The sequence below is a fragment of the Lampetra fluviatilis genome, chromosome 77 (genome assembly GCF_964198595.1).
Source record: "Lampetra fluviatilis chromosome 77, kcLamFluv1.1, whole genome shotgun sequence".
In the NCBI taxonomy this organism is placed as follows: Eukaryota; Metazoa; Chordata; class Hyperoartia; order Petromyzontiformes; family Petromyzontidae; genus Lampetra; species Lampetra fluviatilis.
This window is the reverse complement of record NC_136351.1, coordinates 1,980,534-1,987,291: the sequence shown is the minus strand read 5'-3', so window position 1 is coordinate 1,987,291 and position 6,758 is coordinate 1,980,534. Positions and strand designations below refer to the sequence as shown.

At 48.3% G+C, this 6,758-nt stretch overlaps 1 long non-coding RNA gene across 1 annotated transcript; it reads right to left on the bottom strand.

Annotated features, from left to right (window-relative positions):
- Positions 1 to 397: 397 nt before the first annotated feature.
- LOC144953508 (uncharacterized) lies at positions 398 to 3,868 on the bottom strand. The gene is made up of 3 exons (XR_013640816.1): positions 3,769 to 3,868; positions 1,087 to 1,160; positions 398 to 446 (listed from the first exon to the last, which is right to left on the bottom strand). It is a non-coding gene; the product is annotated as an uncharacterized LOC144953508 (long non-coding RNA).
- Positions 3,869 to 6,758: the final 2,890 nt, after the last annotated feature.

Here is a 6,758-nt window from a genome sequence, read left to right as displayed (position 1 = left end):
TGATCTTGCCAATGACTTTTGTGACCTCCACGACCTCCGAGAACTTTCCCCCTCCCCACCCAGTCACCCTAAACTTGACTTTTGTGACCATTGCGACCTCCGCGCCCTCTGCGGTCCGTCGCCCCGACGACCACCCGGGCGTACTCGATGCGGTCAGAGTCGCCGTCAGCGCCGCGACCCGCTCCGCCACGTCCCGGCTGAGGGGTCGGACCCAGGCCTCGGCGGTTCAGCACCCACTGGTCGAGCGCCGCATAGGCAACGACGTCGCTGTCGTCGCCGCCGTAGCCACTGCCGTCGCCCTGCAGGGAGGCGTAGATCACGTGGGAGGGGTCGCGGGAGCCGGAGCCGAGGTGACCGCGGGAGGATTGAGTGGCGCAGGAGGGGTTAAGGGCATGGACGTCGAGCGATGCGTAGGTCACCCCCTCCCCGTCCGAGTGGTCCCGCACCTGAAACGACGGACGGCGAGATTCAAACCTGAACGCGCTTCGATGATTGTGACGATGATAATCATGATGATGTACACAATTGGCCTTGAAACTGAGAGGCCGAGACTGACCAGTTTTAGCGCAGATGACAACGCCTTAAAATGTGAACAGTACAAATACAATTCCAATCCAAATATCCTTTCATTGCAATGATACTTATGACTATAATAATATTAATACTGTATGCATTGTGCAGTGCTGCGTTGGGCACCACCCTCCTCTTCCTCCAACCTCCGAGGGGTGGTCCCGCGCCTGAAACGATGGACAGCGGGGGTGCAATCCTAAGTATAATTTGATTATAATCAGTGGGCACTGTCTTTGAAACTAATTGGCCCACAGCAGAGCCGACAGCAGCCTCCTGCATGGCCTCGTCTCCGCTTCCACCGGTGTTAGAGCAGAGAACATCACCTAAACATGAACAGTACAAGGACAATGCAACCCTAAAAATCCTTCGATTACAATCATTCTACTTATGGTGATTAATAATATAATAATAATGAAGGCATTGCCCTTGAAACTGATTGGCCCACGCTAGAGGCCATGGCAGCCTCCTCCGTTCCAACGGGATCCTTGAGCTGATCTCAGCCCCGGCACTCTTTACCTCTTGTGGTGTCTTGCAGGAGGCGAGCGGCTGCTGTGGTGGCGGCGGACGTGGCGGTGACGACATCCTCCGAGCTGCAGGACAAATACAAATTGCAATCGACGACGACAACAACAACAGCAGCATCATCGTCGTTGTCATTGATGTTGTTGTTTATCACAATAAGGGATATTTAGAAAACGCAGTCGTCCTTCGGGGAACAACGGGGCTCAGTGATTGACGGAGAGGCACAGAATGAAGGTAGCGATGCCCAGCGTCAAGCAACTCAAATGAGCTCGTGCAGTTATTGACGGCCGATATGTTAACTACCTCGCCTGGTACACAGGAAATAAATGAGTTTAGTTTTAGTATGGGTCTCGATGAGTATGGGTCTCTGCGGGTCTCTATGAGTCTGGGTCTCTGTGGGTATATATGAGTCTGGGTTTCCGTTGGTCTATATTAGTCTGGGTCTCTGTGGGTCTATATTAGTCTGGGTCTCTGTGGGTCTCTATGAGTCTGGGTCTCTATGGGTCTCTAGGATTCTGGGTCTCTGAGTCTCCATGTGTCAGGCTCTCTGTGGGTCTCTATGAGTCTGGGTCTCTATTGTCGGGTCCAAGTCTGAACAAAGAGCCACACAGCTCAGTAGAGTGGGGGCCTTGCACCTGGATAATAAAATAAAAATGCGATCGCACGGCCGTGGGTAATCGTGGAAAAAACATCGTGGAAAGGTTGGCACGTCACGTCCCCTTCCTCGCTGACCAGTGACCACGGGAGTTCGTGTGTAGTGTGTGTAGTGTGTGTAATGTGTGTGTGTGTAGTGAGTGTGTGTAGTGAGTGTGTGTAGTGTAGTGTGCAGTGTACTGTGTGTATTATGTAGTGTGTGTGTGTGACCAGGAAAAGCACCGGACAGAAATGATCTCCCAAGTGAAATTCTCTGTGTGCCGGGAAAGGTCCTGGCATGGATTTTTCAACATTGCCTTGCTGGACACGCTGAGGAGAGGCTTACAATGTGGTGTCAGGAAAGGGCAGCCTTGCACAGATGCCATATTTTCTACCCGTCTGCTACAGCATAGTTGTAGGTAATTCAAATAAGACTTACATCTCTGCTTTATTGACCTGGTAATGGCATATGATGCCATTAGTAGGCCTGGGCTCTGGGTTGTTTTTCATGCTTTTGGAGTACCTTACTCTCTGCGCACGAACATTAAGGACCTTTATGATGGTGGGCAGGTCCGGTTAAAACTACATGGCCAGGAGTCAGAACCATTCCCTGTTTACCTTGGTGTGCGACAAGGATGTCCTCTGGCTCCAACATTATTTAACATATTTTTCGACCACGTAGTTCGAGAAGCCTTCCATGGCTGTACTGGAGGAATTTCCAACCTGGTAGAGGTGGAATGGGAGGCTGATTTATGCCTGGGTGCGGTCAAGGGATTCCTCCGTTTTGGTAAACCATGTTACTTAGGCTGATGATGTGGTGATTGCTGCTCAGTCAGATGAGCAGTTGGGGGCGTTGCTGCTAGCCCCATCAAAAAGTAGCACCTGCATGGGTATTTTGTGCCATCAAACACTCGACCCATCTATTCCCCTTTGGTGAGGGTTCGGTTGTGATGAAAGTGCAGAGTTTTCCATACCTGGGCAGTTTGCTTATGACCAGCTTCGGTTTGAATTCAGTGGGGCGAAATGATATTTTCATTGGCTGCATAATGCTCTGTGGAAGCTACCTTATCTATCGCTCCACACGAAGCTTCAGGTCTATTCGGCCACAGTCATACCATCCATTCTCTACTCTTGCAAAACTTGAACCCTCCTAATGGGACATCTTCGCCGGTTAGAAAATTCAGGTTGGTCTGCCTACGATCAAGATCGGCCTCTGTGGAGGAGGTTCGTGAAGGACGCTACTGGACAGTTGGAGGCAGTCGCCCTCCAACAACAATGGAAGGCAGAGGAGTGATGCTCAGAACAATGAGCGGAGCGCCGGGTGGATAAAACACGTCAAGTTTACAGAGTAGGAGCCCAGGTTGTGCATCAGCCAGTCATCTCACTTAGTCGACACATGGCACCTGGGTTTGTCCCGTGACCTCCTGCCAGGGGGCATTTGACACTTCACGTGGCCTCAACGTGCACATAGCCTGGCACAATCTCCGTGGTGACGTCCCTGCCACTTAGTGGCGAATGGCGGTTGTTGTTCTTGTTATAGCTATATAATGTATAGGTGTGTAGAGTGTGTAGTGTCTGTGGTGTATAGGTGTGTAATGTGTTTGTGTGTGGTATCTGTGTAGAGTAGGTGTGGTTGTGTGGTGTGTGTAGGTGTAGTTGTGCATATTGTGTGTGTAGTTGGAGTGGTAGTGTAGCGGTTAGCCCTACGCTGCACTACGAACCTGACGTACCGAGTTCGATTCCTGCTCACGGCCAACACCAGTGACGATTAATTGAAACGGTCCTGGGCCTCCCCGAAGTCGACTCTGCCTCAAATGAGTACCTGGTGCAGTGTATAACCATCGCCACGGGGGAGACAAAGGCGGCCGGGAACGGTGCTGGCCACCCTCCCTCCTCTGTGTGTGCCACAGTGCCGGTAGCCTTCATAGGCGCTGCTGCTACTCGCTACAAACAGCACTTGGCCCGACCGCCTGTTACAGGCGACACGGGGGGGGGGGGGGGGGGGGGGGGCGACGTTGTCTTTGTAGGATCAAAACTCCTCACCTTTGTGGCGGTGGTAAATGATGAGGCACGCGATCGCGATGAGCATCAGGATGATGAGAACAGGGAACCAGTAGATGTAGTGCTGAGAACTCAGGCCATCACCTCCTATGAATACAAACAACATAATAATAATCATAGTATAAGAATAGGTTTCATCCTATCTGGCAATAAAAGAAGAGTGGTGTTAATAAGTTCAAACACCAATAAGTAACCTTTTGCAAGGAATCGTGTCACTGCATTAACCACGCGCAGTAAATGTGGTGAACAAGCAAACAAACAACAAACAAGCTCTGCTAATATATGATGCAGGAGCGGGGGGAAACATATATTTCAAAAACTTATATTAATAACACAACATATACATACACAAGTACTAGTTACTAATAGTTAAACTCGTTATACTGTACTTGACACCATTGCAATCATTGAAGACTTGGTCCAACAAGGACTGAATCCAGATGCACCAACTTTGGTAAGGCACTGTCTTACCAACACATACTTAACCTGGAATGGTACATTTTACAGACAAAATGAAGGTACCCCTATGAGTTCTCCATTATCGCCAGTGATAGCGAATGTTTTCATTAAATTTGAGACAGATGCCATCCAGACATCCACCCTACGTCCTTTCTTGTGGAAGAGATACGTAGATGACACGTTTGTCATCTGGCTTGCCAGCACTGAACCAATTTCCCAACCACATCAAATCCATACACCCGTCTATAAAATTCAGCATGGAAGTGGAAAAGGATGACAAGCTACCATTCCTGGATGTTTTGATCGAGAAGAGACCTGATGGCTCGTTGGGACATTCGGTCTACAGGAAAGACACCCACACGGATGCCTATCTAAAGCCTGACTCCCATCACCATCCAGCCCAGAAGAATTCCCTCATCAAAACACTACACCATAGGGCCCGTTGCATCTCCGACCAGCACCACATAGCTAGTGATTTGGAGCACGTACACCAAGCCCTCAGGATGGACGGATACTCGGACCGTACAATCCGCAAAGCTGCCTCCCCAGCCATTGGGAGACAACCTTCTGAGGATCCAACCCAAACCATCACTTTGCCATACATAGCAGACGTTACCAAAAATATTTCCAATATCTTAAACAAACACAGAATCCAGGTTCGTTTCAACACAGTACACAAAATCCGTGATTTAATCCCATCTGTAAAGGATGTGAGTCCTGACATGCAATACCCTGTTGTCTACAAATTAAGTTGTGGTTGTGGCAGCAGTTACATTGAAGAAACGAAACGACATGTCTGGGACCGCGTTCGTGAACACAAGGTGGATTTGAAACACGATAAGACCAATACCTCTGCCGTTGCTGATCATTGTTTTAATGCTGTGGGCTCACACGAAATTTAATTTTCCAAGATGGAGGTACTCTGTAAACCTTCAGAGATTTGTTCATGAAGCCATCCAGATATATAAACACAGACACAACTTCAACTGAGCGGATGGGTACAAACTGAGCAATCATTGGAAGGATGTTATTAACCAGGTAAAGTCTTAACTGACTGTGATGTTTCCATCCTACCTGCCTATGTCAGCTGTTATGTCATGCTAATCTCTCACATTAACATAGCCTCTTACATGCCCTCGTCGAGGAGGCCGCTCTCTTCCTTTTCTACAGTTACATGCTAATTTTTTACATTAACATCATGATAATCTCTCACATTAACATAGCTACTTCCGTGCCCTCGTCCAGGAGGCCGCTCTCCTCCTATCTTACAGATACATGCTAATTTATCACGTTAACATCACTAACCCCGGCCACTTCTTTATGACCCTTGGGCGACACCCATTCAATCCTTTTAAAACAGTCTGCCTCAGCAGCAGACCATGCTTTCCCACCTGATGACAGATGCGCCTGTAACATCGTGATTTTCTTTATTTTATTTTATACCTACGTGACTTTACCGAATGAACCAATGAGTATGGATTCCTGCAGTCACGAAAGCTTCAAATCAAGAAAGTATCTACAGACTCTATCATAGTATTTACTGACTCTATCATGGTATCTACTGATTCTGCAGTAGTATATACTGACTCTACAGTAGTATCTACTGACTCTACAGTAGTATCTACCTACTCTACAGTAGTATCTACCTACTCTATAGTCTCATATATATACCGACTCTATAATAATATACATCAACTCTATAATACTAACTTTATACTCATGTAGGTGACTTTACCAAAAGAAGCAAAGAGTATGGATTCCTGCAGTCACAAAAGCTTCAAATCAAGAACTAACTTCATAGAGTGCCGTGGTGAGGCCTAGTCTCGTGCAGAGCCCCCGGCATCGCCGAGATTTCCCAGCCGGCCGAGGTGGCACCTTTTCAGGCTGGTGCTGTGGTGTTACCCCCCCCACCACCATCCCCCCGCCCGTTCTACAGTAATAGTATCTAAGGACTATAATAGTAGTATTTACCGACCCTATACTAGTAAGTGCACACATTCGGGGGGGGGTGGGCAGAAGAGGACATGACACTTTGAGTAATTTTCCTCAGCGTTGTGTGTATTTTAAAAACAGTTTTTAACGCAAATGAGAATTCCCCCCTCCCCCCACCGATTGCACGTGTGCGTTGCTAGGGGCAACGACCATGAGTCAGCGTCCTCGCGCATGCGCAGATGCGTGCTCTGGCGCCGCCCTGTGCTTATAAAATGAATACATTGTAAATTTAACTACTTTAAAGTTGATGGATGGGAAAAAGAAAACGTGATTTGTCAATCGGGGGCTTTTTTAGTCGTGCGTGCATAGTTTGTTGAAACGTAAAGCCAGCAGTTGTGTGAGTTAAATGCGTCACAAGGTGTGTCCACACACACATAGACAGACAATAAATTACTTTTATGGGTAAGATTGTCTTTGAAACTGATTGGTCTGGTGCGGTGTATAAACATCGCCACTGGGGAGACAAAGGCGGCCGGGCATGGTGCTGGCCACCCACCCCCTCGTGTGCAATGCCGGCCTTC